General features: G+C 38.1%; 1 protein-coding gene across 3 annotated transcripts in view; it reads left to right on the top strand.

Moving 5' to 3' along the window:
* LOC144076137 (histone deacetylase 7-like) overlaps positions 1-14,075 on the top strand; it is a 36,460-nt gene that overhangs the window by 2,706 nt on the left and 19,679 nt on the right. For 2 of the 3 annotated variants that reach the window (XM_077603762.1, XM_077603763.1), the window contains one exon: positions 4,363-4,641. The gene's annotated coding sequence lies outside the window, so the exon portion shown is untranslated. Of the gene's footprint in view, positions 1-4,362; positions 4,642-14,075 lie in introns of those variants that run through there. The other variant, XM_077603764.1, reaches the window with a different exon arrangement.

Genomic DNA, 14,075 nt, shown 5'->3' with positions numbered 1-14,075 from the left:
CATGGTCTCCCCAGGCTTGCGTGGGTTTTCTCTAGGCACTCTGGATACCTCCCAATTCCCAAAAACATGCATGGTAGAGTGGTTGAAAACTCTAAATTGCCCCATGATGAGTGTGAGTTAATGGTTGTGGCCTGCAATTGGCTGGCCACTGATTCAGGGTGCCCCCCACCTGGTGCCCTTATAGTTGGCTGGAATGGGCTCCAGCGCACCCATGGCTCTTGTGATGATAAGCGGTTTGGAAAATGAGTGAATGAATGCTCAAAGAATCCAAATGCGCAAATCAGAAATTCCATAGAACCACCATAATAGTGGAGAAAATAGAACATGATTGGTAAAACGAAATAGCCTCTGGCACCCCGCAGCTCGGAAGTTGAATGAATTTATATTGTCAGGTAAAAATGACATGAGCTGTGGTGTTAGTTGTGCAAGACACAACAACATTTGAGCAGAGAGAAAGCATTGACATGTCTTTGTCTCCAAAAGACATAGTACTTGGACTATACTCATCTTGACAAATCGTTCCACAGAGGCCCCATGTTGCCTCTAATTGGCAAGACTGAAAATGAAAACAATCTGTCAAGTCACCTTGGTCTCAAATTGTACTTCAAGGTCTCGCTTCAGCTCCCTGTTTCCACTTTGTATTCTTTCAGATGATACAAAGCCCATTGTATTCTTCAAGGACTTTTAAGTGACTTGTTATCAATGTTGCCATCTTTCTATCTTTTGTATTCTTTTGGTCGGTGCTTCCCAAATGTTACATGTCTTGAAGCGACCCTCCTTCAGATTTTCAAACAAAGAAGATATTGCTTTTTTTAAACACAAGGTTTCATGGTGGCAAGGTGGAAATTACCCCAAAAGTTGCTACACTTTGCGATCTCCAAATAAATGTCCCAATGTTCTTTCATCTGCCAAAGGTAGCATAGCAACAGAATAGAGATTGCGTGTGTTATTGTGTGAAGTTTATGTTTATTATTAAAAAAAAAATTCTCATGAAGAAACCGAGACCAAGAACTTCCCCCTTATGCAAAGGTGCTCGACCCCCAAACCCGACTTTCCTTTGGTCAGTGTGTTTTCCCAAAGGATGAAGTTACATTTAAACCACAAGGCTGATCCAAGGCAGCTCGCGTAGTGGCAGACCACACAGCAGCTGAGGTCAAGGGATTGTTGACCTCCAGAGGCAGATTTCTCTTCAACGGACAGGAGATGTATACACTCCCGCAAAAAGATCAACAGGTTAATTCAACTAACATGGCGGATGTCTTACTGACCTGTGCATCTTCTGAAAATCTTGATTTTGCTCATATGGTGATCTGTGCTCCATTCACAAACATTCCAATGCAGTGAGATTCAAACATCAAAAGAAATATGAGACTGGGGATAAAAAAAATAGATGATCTTTTAAAGTTCCACCCCTAACAATTCAAAGCTCAAGCACTTAATGATTAATCCATTGATTTTGGTCTATTTGTCAGGACATTTTTTTAATCAATTTGAGTTTCATCAAGTTTGGGAGTTCAACGTGCCTCCCCACAGATGTTCACTGTTTACACCAACATTTTATCTCTCACAGTCAGTTTTGCTAAAATTGTGATTTGGACTTTAGTGAACCCCTTGCCAACTAGTTTTGAAAAAAAGAAATAAAAAAAGAACAGTTTTGTTCAGGGCGAGAAACAAACAGCAGCAGTGTAATTACATTTTCAATGCAGTCATGTGACAGAAACATTAAGTGTAATTGTTTTAAAATGGTCTGGGTGATAAACTTGATACAAAGAAATGTAAGATGTAATAAAACTTGTAGTTTACGACTGAGTGCTTGTGCAGAAAATTAAGTCAAACTAACCTTGTGTGTGCTGTAATGTGATAGCAGGGGCGTGCAGGGATTACGTTAGCCACCACATGCCGGCATTTAGCCCCGTATCACGTGTTTTTGGCAAGAAAAACAAAATGTATGTGTATAAATGATAATCACACCTTTAGGAAAATATAGCAAGAAGACAAATATTATGACACCTGTGATATTCTAAATTTGGATACCTGAGGACCAAAAAACAACAAGACAAACATTCCTAAACCATTAAGTTGTTGTTATTGTTTTCAAGAATGGTCACTAAATCCAGTGAGCTTTCAGAGAGAGTAAATAAGAGTTGTAGCACCACCAATGACATTTCTTTTCATCATTTTAGATTAGATTAGATAACTTTATTCATCCCGTAATCGGGAAATTTCACTGTCACATAAGCAAGAGGGTGAGAATACAGACACAGGAAAAGACATTTTAGACATAACTAGACTATATGTAATAAATAAGTTAATAAATAAATAAGCATGTTGCTGTGTATATATATATATATATATATATATATATATATATATATATATATATATATATATATATATATATACACATACATACATACATACATACGTATATACATACACATACATACATACACATATATAAATACACATATACATACATACACATATATAAATACACATATACATACACATATATAAATACATACATACACATATAAATACACATATACATACACATATAAATACATACATACATACATACATACAAATATACATATACATACATATATATATATATATATAAATATACATATACATACATACACATAGATGTATTTTATTGAGTAATTAAAAATATGTTGGCTATTGACTTGTTAACAGAAAGATTTTATATGTGGTTGAACATTCAATAAGATTGCAAAGGCATCTGAGACACATACAGTGTATACGCATATTTGGGTATGTAGAATTGAGTGGCCACATGATGAAAATCAGGTGCTGGCTGTGTGTGTGTTGAGTGTGTGTGTCTGTTTGTGTACATGTGTATCCGGTTAGATAAATGAAAACAACTTTGCAAATAATCGAATGAAGAAAACTTCTTTCTTCTTAACCCACTTTGACAAACCGAACTGAAACTTAGGGGGTGGCTTAGTGTGGGGGCTATTATAGACTTCCGAACTGTGTGTTACAAAGCTTTATTGAACCAAATGAATACTTTTAACATTTGGTTGAGTCAAATGAAAACAATGGTGAGTTGGTTATCTCACAGGAAAATACAATTAAATTATGGTTGTTAATAATAATACACATGGAACTGCTCGATTTTTAGTATTGTGCTCCCTCCCATGCTCATTTCCCTTGGCTGAAATTGAATTTCGAAGAATAAACAACTGGCCTTGTGCAAGTAATTTTGCTGAATGCTCAATAGTAAAAGTAACAGCTGACTTGAGTAAATATACTCTAAATATACTAAATATACTCTACCTGTTTTCAACAACCACCAGAAAAGCCAATCAAATGTGAGAATAAAAAATATATTCATGGTATGTCTGTTGTAAATAGGTGAATGTTAATAAATATAGTACCTAAACACTTAACAATTTATATATTCTGTCATTGAGTGTTTTTATATAATATCGACCTTTAAAAAAAAATAATAATAAAAAAGCAAAACATGTGCATCTTCCCTTCAATGCAAAACTAAGAAATATTGCCCCAACCAGCAAAGAATTTCTTAAAGATGAAGGCTATGTCTTTGTCTTCAGTATTTATTTATTCATTTTCTTTCAAGAAATACTTTTACTATTATTTGGAACACTGTGTATTACGAGGCATTCAGGAAGCATTTCACAAATGGTATCACATAATATCAAATGCAAATGACAAAGTTTAAGTTCACCGTCCCAATGTGTGCAACCACCTCCAAACTCACCTAATCTAGCATTATATGCGTGACCGGACGTTTGGTCGCCGGACGTTTGGTCACCCGGGTGAATATAATTTTGAGAGCTGGTTTCAACAGTAGATATTTAGATATTAAACTCTCTCTCATGAATATAATTTTGAGAGCTGGTTTCAACAGTAAACTCTCTGTCATGTTGTCAAACGTCCGGCGACCAAACGTCCGGGCGACCAAACGTCCGGGCGACCAAACGTCCGGGCGACCAAACGTCCGGCGACCAAACGTCCGGGCGACTAAACGTCTGGGCGACCAAAGGTCCAGGCGACCAAACGTCCGGCGACCAAACGTCCGATTACCCATTATATGATATAATTATTCCACCCTTTGCCAAATTTTTTATTTCTTCATCATTATAGGATTATGCCTTAAAACTCATGTAATCTTCCAGTAATTTGGACGCATACAACTGCAAACACTCTTGAATCAGGTAAAGCATGAGCTTTTATAATTCCCTCTCCTGTGCTTCGTGAGTACTAAATGAACACTTCCTGCTATTGTCTGTCTGAGACAAGCACAATCTGTTGGTCTCTGCAACACACACACACACTAACAGTAACACAAGCTTTTTGTGGCTTCTGCAGGGGCGGCACTAACAAGTTACAGGAGGTTTGTACGTTGCAGCAACTGTGTCGCCTGTGAAAAGTGAGGTAAAGGGAGTGATTAAGCGAGAGAGTCTGAAAGAAGAGAGAAGAGCTGCTTGCTCTCATATGAAGGAAAGCCAGAGACATTTCAGAGCCAGTTGTGTCAAGCGGTTGAGTCAGTGCACTTCAGCACCACTCCCCAGTCAAAGCGGGATCCGTCTTGTCACACCACCTCTCAGGCTGCTGCTCCTCTGATTCATTTGAGGAACCTTAAAGCTGGTAAGAACTATTACACCATTCAAATGATATTGTAATAGAGAATTACTGACCAGTGGATTGCTAATGTCAATTATTTATGCTGTGTTCTGTAATAAGTGGAGGTTCTGCTTGTTTTGCTGATGTGAAATGACTTTTTACCCTGAGAAAAATGTGCCTAAAATGTTCAGTTTTGTGTCGATTTAAAGATCCCGAAAGAAAATATTTTTTGGGGGTATTAGTTGTATTTGTTTGGTTTTGGAAGTGTTGTCCCTCAGGATGAGGAAGAAGAGAAAATTGGAAACAGACCCACCCACCCTGGAGAGTGTCCACTCAGATCTTTGCTAAAAATGAGAAACAGAACAATAGTGATGCAGAGTTGCAGGAGACAGACTTATGGATAAAAAAACAGAGTGACTAATGTATAGTTAAAGACCGGAAAGAGGACAGGAGTACGGAAGTAGTCAAAACCAGATACCTCATCTTTCAAGAAAAGAGCATTAAAACAGGATTGAGTTATCCTACATATTGTTTTTCCAGATGAATATATATCGTTGAAGGAAGCCCACCCCTTGCTTAATAAATCACATTTCCACTATATACATAACTGATCATTGTTCTGTGGTATGACACATCAGCGTGGACCGGTGACTTAAATGACATAATGACTTAAACAGTATTATAATGATAACAGCTATAAAAACATCCAACTCCTTATTTTTAATGCTTTATGTGCACAATATGTAAATCCAGGTGAATTTGGATTAGGAAAATATATCAGTGGGATAGAAAGGTTTTTTTCCGAGTTAGTTTTAAACATTCTGATGTTGTATTTTCACAGAAGAATTATAAGTTCTTCTTCCCACTACTTATATCTTGTTGTTCTTGTTTGATTGTTCTGATTGTTGGGACTCAAATTACAGCAACAACTTTCTACTTTCCAACTTTCTTATTTTCCCTCAATTTAGCTAAGGGAAGGAATTTCATAGTAAAAGAGATATAGTCCAATTTTTCACTGATTTTTATATTGCCACTATAGTACTGTAGTACTTCTATAAAGAAATATGTGAGAGGGCGGGGGGGAGATGGCGTTTGTTTTAGCCAAACTTCATAACTAATTTAGGCGATTGGTCTGTTTACCTGGTTTCAAAGCCCAGGGGGAACAGGTTAAGTCAGGTGGGAGTGGACTTGAAGGTATTTTTTGATGTGAAAAACACCTAAGGAAAGGCAACGTTATCTACTTGAAGTAAGATACAAAAGTTTGGAAAAAGTTACTTTCACTGTCTCCTTCAGTAAGTTGTTTGCTTTCAAAGACTAGAATTATATTCCTACATGTACATGTAGAGTAAATGTACTCTGGAAAGAACATTTTGCTGAAGTGTATTTAATTAGCAATTTATGAAAATTGATTTGATGGGTTAATACTAACATGTTTCTTTTGTTCACCTTGAGTGCCTCTCTTTCATCCTCGTGACTCATCATCACAGAACTGTCAATATTGGCAAATCATTTTTTTTCCCACAAATGATTTCCTTATAAGGAGAGGTTAAAATATTCACATAAATTCACTCTTTGTGACTCATCTCCATGTATTGCATATGACAGAAACAATTCCCAATGTCGTGTATGTTTAGTTGACAAAAGCTTACCTGACTGATTCAAGTACCACCCCCTGGTGGAAAACAAAGCTTATTTTAAGGAATCTGATCTCAGTTTAGTGAGCCTGCCAAGGGAGGTCTAATTGCTCTGGAATAGACTGTCAGAAGGATTTTGTCATGGTGAAAGCCGGTGAACTAAATATTTGTGAATCTTTTTTTTCTGTCCAGTGAAGGAAACTTGGAAATATCATGAACGTTAGGAGATATATTTGTACCTTTTCCACACTCATCTCTGTTTACACAATCATTCAACCCTCAAATGGGATAGATAATAGGGCAGTATTCATTGTATATAGCACAGATTTAATCCTCAGTGTGTTTCCGACCTTTCAGTGTGGTGTTCCGTGCCTGTGTGGGTTTTCTCCAGGTACTCCAGTTTCCTCCCGCATCCCATAAAAATGCGTGGTAGGCTGGTTGAGCACTCTAGGTATGCATGTGAGCCTGAATAATTGTTCCTCTCATGGTGCTCCTTGGCACCCTCATGACCCATGTGAAGATAAGTGGTGCGGAAAATGAACAGTCATTCAAGTCAAAAGAATGAATGTACACAGATATATTTTTGGGAGATCATTTTCTACACCATATTAGCACTTAAAAGCCTCCACTGCTTTTGACATGTAATGATGATTCATCTAATTATAAGTTTGACATATGACTCAACTAGTTTGTCGTCAAATATTTGTTCATTTTGATAATTGAGCGCTTCCGCTGTTGCCTTGCGCACTTTTTCAAAGAGGTGCGTGAAATTGTAAAGTAAGAGTTACAACCACAAGGCATTGTTATGGACTCTTTGCATCGTCACAATCAGTTTAGAGTCTAACGACGAGCGACAAGTGCTATCTACCCTTAAATGGCCTGAGTTTGTTTTGCCATTGGGCGTGGAAAGCCTTTTGAGGCTACCTACCACTGTACAGCTTTTGCAACACACGTTTCTTGAACATCGGTGGTTGTACGCTTTAAAAGTGCTTTTTTACCACAACAGTGGCATATGAAGTCAAATTTAAAATGTAAAAGACATGTTATGGTGTCATTTCCATTCATGAATTTCTTGCATATTTTCCACTAAAGTTTTACTATGCAACCATCAGAGAATCCTGTAATTGTTTAGTTTAAGATTATTACTGTCATTTCTGAAGGCATTATTGTTATGTCTTTCTATCTTCTAAGCTACTCACTCTTCTTCTGTCAAGCTTTCTGGCAATCTGCCTTTCAAGCGCTGCTCCCTCCATCAGCGAACGTATTGCCTGACTGCATTCCTCCCATTCCTGCTAGCTTCCTGTGACTCGTAGAGAAGTCAGATCTACCTACAGTGCAGGGGGAAAAAAAACAAAAAAAACTCCACCTAAAAGTCCTACCCATGCATCTCATGTGTATACTCTTTTCCTTCACTTCTTGGAGATTTGTTATAACCTCATGTCATTTTTATCCCTTAAAGCTGCAACGTTTAGCTCCTCAGCTGGAATTCTGCATTACAATAACAACAAAACGATGCCAACATAATCTCAAATTTTTTATTACTCAATTCATTAATGCAATAATAATTATACTTCGGTTTTGAAGTGCTTCTTCAAAATTTAGAATGAATCACAAAACAATTTCCTAGAGGTCAGTTTATCTTCATTATAATTACATTTTTGCTTGGACTTGAAACAACAAGCAACTATACTCACTGTATCAAAAGTTTATCATTCAATTTGGAAAATATGCCATGAAATTCAATTGATTTGAACATATATCAGCAATTATCTGAGTTAATGTTGACCTCATGAGCGGAAAGACAGGTTGTTAAGATGATGATGTTCTTTAACTTGAGCCATCATTTTCTCCTTAAACAATTGAACTGCACAATGGTGAACCTTGTGATGTGCAGGGTCAGTCTGGGTCCAATGAAATGAGGGGGAATAAACTCTCAGTTGGCTTTCACTTACAGTGATGGATACAGGACATCATCCTTATAGGATATTGTAATTCAGATCCCACGGTTTGGTTCTATTTTCTAGAAGCAAAAAGGTTTCTTAAAAATACAAAAAAATCACCAATTGGAGAATTAGCAGATGACGAGCAGCATATCCGCATATTTTACAATATATTTTGCTCCCACATTCAGTTGCTGAAAACTGCGACATCATCTGCAGGACAGTAGGAAACTCTCCTTTGTGCCAAAAGATTTACCTTTGCTCACTGCGTCATATGCGACAATTAAGTCATCAAATGCTTGTCACGCTTGAAGAAAATATTTTCCTTTTAGAATTTGCCAAGTACACTAAATGGGTGTGGACTCAATTATTCTAAATGGTGTTTCTGGTCTCCAACCTTATTTTGTTCCATGACCATTCACAAACATCAAATAGGCAAACCTACCAACCTGTTAAGTCAGTCACTTAACAATGATTACATGAAAACATATTTTTAACTTGCCCCATACAACTCCCAAATATAGCATGCTTAACAATTATTTTGATATACTGTACATTGGTGAACCCCTTCAATTTATTGGTCACGTGGCATCTACCACCTATGTAATGAAAAAAAACCTATGGATTATTTTCATATAATTAACTTTACTAATAACAATAAATACGCACACACAAACGCACACACACTTTAAAGCTGGATTAAAGGAGGTTATTCTATGTAATAAAATCTGAATGCTAGATGACAGAAATTAGTAATATTCAATTATTCATTTTCTGAACCGCTTATCCTCACAAGCGTTGCGGAGGGTGCTGGTGCCTATGCTAGGGAAATTTAGAGTGTTCAACCAGCCTACCATGCATGTTTTTGGGATGTAGGAGGAAACCGGACTACCCGGAGAAAACCCACGCAAGCCCGTGGAGAACATACAAACTCCACACAGGAGGACTGAACTGGGATCGAACCCAGGTCCCCAGAACTGTGAGACTGACGCGCTAACCACTCGTCAGCTGGGCCACCCATATTACTTTTATTATTTCTTTCTGGACATCTTTTTTTTCTTCCCAAAATAAAATTGGAATGGTTTCTCCTAGGCAGCACCTGTTTGGTTTTTGTGATGTCAGACATGCAGCTGTGTTGAATATATTTTCATTATTATGACAAAATCTTTCAAATGTCACAGCCTATAAGCCTGTGAAAATGAAAATGTGCACATTGTGTATTTCTAATGAGCAAAAAGTAATACACACTCACTTGGCAATCATTTATGCAATAATGCTATGTTGTGTCCCTCTTTGGATGGATGAGGTCATCGTTTGGGTGCTATTACAAAGATTCAAGTTACATTACTTTTGTGTCATTGCTTTCCAAGGATTTGACACCACTGTTGCCTCTCAGGTTGCCTAGATCGTGTGTTGCTCTGTTTATCTCTCATTAATAGGAAATATCATTAGTAGTCCTTTGAAAGGCTTTAGACCATATCTGCCCGTGTACGCAAAAGGCTGGAAAGGAATAATAACCAGCCCTTTTATTCAATACCAAGGTGTCACTTTACCCAAACTGTTTTCCTCTTAACTTTACAAGTTGTGATACCCTCAAGGGGCGTTCAAGGGAAAAGGCCTCACTTATGTGGCTGAAGAAATTGAATCTGGCATTAGTGTAGCCACAGCACATGCTGCAAAACTGTTGACGTACCCATCAACTACTATTTTTAATTGTTTATTTTTGAACAATCACTGATTTAGGGATGATCTGCAATCTGTAGGGCTTTTTTTTGCTGCATCAGGTGGCTTTGGTTTACTCACCGTTTGGTCATTTGCATTGCGATGGATATTTGTGTACAAATGACAGATGGAGCGAGTAGCAAATAAGATAGCACAGGACAGATGCTAAAGTATGTAGTATTTGGTGACTATGCTCTCTAGATATGAGCCAATAATACAGAATCAAGCACCTTCAAGTGTTACTACACATTGTTAGCTGTTTAAAATGAATTTGTTTCCAGCATCCCCGCGACCCTTTTGAGGATAAATGGTACAAAAAAAATGAATAAATGAATAGTAAAGTTGACCCAAGTTTCAATGAGCTTGATAGTTATTGCAAGGTATCCATTGAGGGGTGTACATTTTATTGCAATGTTTTCCCAGGAAAGAACCTTTACAAGTCTTCAGTGTTTGCCACCGTAATTCACAGCAGCATGCTGACAATAAGCACAGTGTTCTGGAGTTCTGGACAAGCCACAGCCCGAGATCACATTTCCTCTTCCTGATTTAAGATCAACTCATATGACTGTGATACACTCCTCAAAACACAGAAATAGGAGTACTTGTCTGTTGTGTGCGGGAAACAGGACGAGTGCAATGAGTAATAACATTACAGTTCAAATGTAGTCAGCAGATTTTTAAGTTATTTTCATCCAGTTAAAATCAAGGGGTTTGATCATAAATAAAAAATAATAGCTAAAATCAGTTTTTTTTTAAATTTATCTTTTTCAATTTTGCTTATAAAATGTTGACAATGTTGGGAGCATAGGAAATTGGATGTAGGCACCGAATAACTGAAGTGAAAATGGACTTGCGTGTGAGTTATTATTCCTTATTTCATGATAGATTTCCATCACGGTGACTATCGAACACCCCAAGAATTAATCATAAGAGGGTATGATTAATAGGGACATCCAGATATACTAATTTCCCACACTGGAAACTAATACCCCAAATGATAGACTTCATTTAAATCGGATTTCTCACTGACTAAGGAAGTGTCACGTTATGTTGGGATTTTGGTGGAGGTGTGTGTGTGTGTCTTTATTGTGTGTGCTGTCTGAGTGATGTGTGTCCTTCTAGGCCAGACCTGGGCAATCCGGTCCTTGAGGGCCACTGTGGGTGCAGGCTTTTGTTCCAACTGACAGAAAGTTTAACTAATTAGATTTCTGCTGAAACAAGAAGCACCTGACTGCAATCCACTGATTGCACTTCTAAAATACCAGATTGGTGGAAAGGTTTCCTCTTATGGGTTGGAACGAAAACCTGCACCTTTGTGGAATTAATTGCCCAGGTCTGCTCTGGGCTCCCCTTGCTGATGTGAACAGGTGTGTTTGATTGATAATTATCGCACGTGTGTCTAATTATACGTTGCGTCCTAGTATGCCGGATTGTGGGGGTATTTTTCCTGTATCATGTACTGTTACCATTACCTGGTGTCTCCCATCCAATAAGTCATGTTTTTTTTTGCCCTTTTTGTCGGCATGTGTGTTCCTGGTTTATTTTGTCACTTTTGTATTCACCATTTTTGTCATTAAAAGCCCAAGTTTTGCATCAGCAATTTTTGCCACCTTTTTACCTTTTTTACCCCTGAATCCTGGGTTCAACTTCATCACGTAGCCAACTTTAAATCATGGCAGGAAGACTTTGGAAGAAATAAGGATACACTTGGAACAATCGACAGTCTGTCTGGATTGTAGAAAATCAATTGCAATCATACGAAAGAGCATGCTAGCTTGTGACTTTGTATCATGCCCAGATTTCATAATAATGATCTGACCGATCCCTACCTAATTTATCCTAACCTTAACCTGGGGACAGATATATAGTGACGTTTGACTTGAGGGGATCAGATCCTTAATTGAAATGTTCCACGGATTTCCAGAGGATTTGGATAGAGACTATTTATTATAGCCATGATCACCGTCCAGATAGTAGGATTATGTCAACTAGGGGAAGTTTAACAATGTAGGCAGTTTACGGATGGTGACAATTACATCAGCTGATTTTTTATTTTTTCATTGGGCTGAGATTTAAAAAGGCTAGAATAAATGTGTAAAAATTTTAATTGTGCATTGAGGGGTTGAGATGGGCGATTGTTGTGGATGAATCACTGATTGGCCTCAGATTTTTTCATGGTATCTTTGAATAAAATAAAAAATCATTGTTAATGCATATTAATTGTTAATGGCATGTGCCTTTCCACAGCCCCACACTACATTGCCACCACAATCTTAATCCTCGATAAAAACCTAAGCAAAAAAATTTGAAAACTGTGAAAATCCTTGCAAGACAGCATTGAAAATTAGATTTTGTCCCCACAAGCTCCTTACAATGAGGTGTAGCGGTCAGGTTGAAACATTGGTGAGGACGACAAACATGTAGAATAGTTTCCTTGATGATTTCTGAACAGTGATGCACCAACTACAAGAAACATTGATATAACTAGTATAAAACAAATGCTTTTTGACATTCTTTGAAATGCCTCTGGAGATGCCTTGCAATAAAAAAAAGATAATTCAATTGACTAAGTGTGGTGAACATTTCTGCAGTCATTAAGCCTATGCCTTGTCATGTCAAAACTGGACATGGCATTAGTCTTTCTGATTTTTTTTTTTAAGTTTCAAATGCTTTTAATGCACTTGATGCTGTACGCTCACGCCAACAAATGCACTTTGTACTGCTATTAATACGTCACCATCAACACTTGCATGATAGCACGCACAACAGGTGACACTATAAATACTCCACAACGATGGCTACATGAATTGAAGCAGGCACTTAGTAACATAGGTGCCCCTTCAAAAGAAACAATCAGCTTCTATTAAGGCTACTATTAATACACTGACACACTCTATCGCTGTTACACATGGACATTCAACTGTTGCACACTCCGATATTACATTTGCAAACACAAAGACCTGCTGTGTACACTCAAAAGAAGCAACTGCAAACTATTAATATGTTGGCAGGCCCGGGCTGGACACACACACACAAACACGCACACACTCACGCAAGAACACACACATATGGATACACACATTTAGCGATTGATACTCCAGCTGCTCGGAAGCAGAGGGACTGAATGTCCCCAACAGTTGTGCATTCCTCTTAATGTCAGATTTGGGGGGCAGGGCGGGAAAGTGAGGGATAGGTGGCAAGTCGGAGCAACTGCTAAACGTGAGCATTATCGTGAACATGTGCAAAGCCAGCACACAAAGCTGTATTCATTCGGAAATGTGATTTTTATGATCACATTAGACATGAGGTCACTGATGATGTAGTGCTTCAATCCCCTGACATTCGTCAGTTCCCACTCGGCGATGTGAATACTTGTGTGTCATCGTATGTGTTTGGGATCGACCGCCAATTCAGGGTCTAGTACGTCTTTCACCCCGTGACCTTGAAGATTTAGAAGATGGATAGAATGTGCAGGTGCACCCGATGCAGCCATGTGCTAAATGGGCCGTTTGTGGATTGGTCGTCATATCGCTTCTGTATTTTCGCCGCCTCGCTGCTCATTGAATCAAAACCTCAAGTATGATGCAGTGCAGACTGTGTGCACACAAATAGTAACTGTCACTTAGCCTGAAACCTGACTTAGTCACTGAACGCCATCCAACAACAAAGTGGCAGTCGCTTCAACTCAACAATAAACAAAGCCAATGTTACAGACCGCAAAGTGGATCTGAAGACAGCTGACAGACATCTGCCCTCTAAGCAATGTGCCAATAAATCTATTCAACCAAAATAGCAGCTTCTGCTTGCCGAAATGGACTAAGAGGATGTTTTGGTGCAGACTAACTATAGATACAGGAAGCGTCTATGTGGTGGTGTGTAATGTGCGAGTGTTTAAGTGTGCATGCCGTGCAGAAGTCCCAGAGAAAGAGGATGGATGGTTGTGAAACAAATATGCCATTACAGAAACCAGAAGTTTGTCTCCTGTTTATTTTTAGCACCACAATGCCCAAAATGAGAAGTCAGAGAAACATTCACAAAGACCATTTCTAAACAGGCTTCTGTAATATGTGAAAGATTTGATGTATGTTTCATGTTTATTATTTTAGTTGCTTTTTACAGTACTTTCAGCACCATTTTTTTTGGTTTGAATATTAAAGAGAAA

The sequence above is a fragment of the Stigmatopora argus genome, chromosome 6 (assembly GCF_051989625.1).
Source record: "Stigmatopora argus isolate UIUO_Sarg chromosome 6, RoL_Sarg_1.0, whole genome shotgun sequence".
NCBI classification, from domain to species: Eukaryota; Metazoa; Chordata; class Actinopteri; order Syngnathiformes; family Syngnathidae; genus Stigmatopora; species Stigmatopora argus.
The sequence above is the reverse complement of the archived record's forward strand: the minus strand, read 5'-3'. Positions and strand labels throughout refer to the sequence as shown.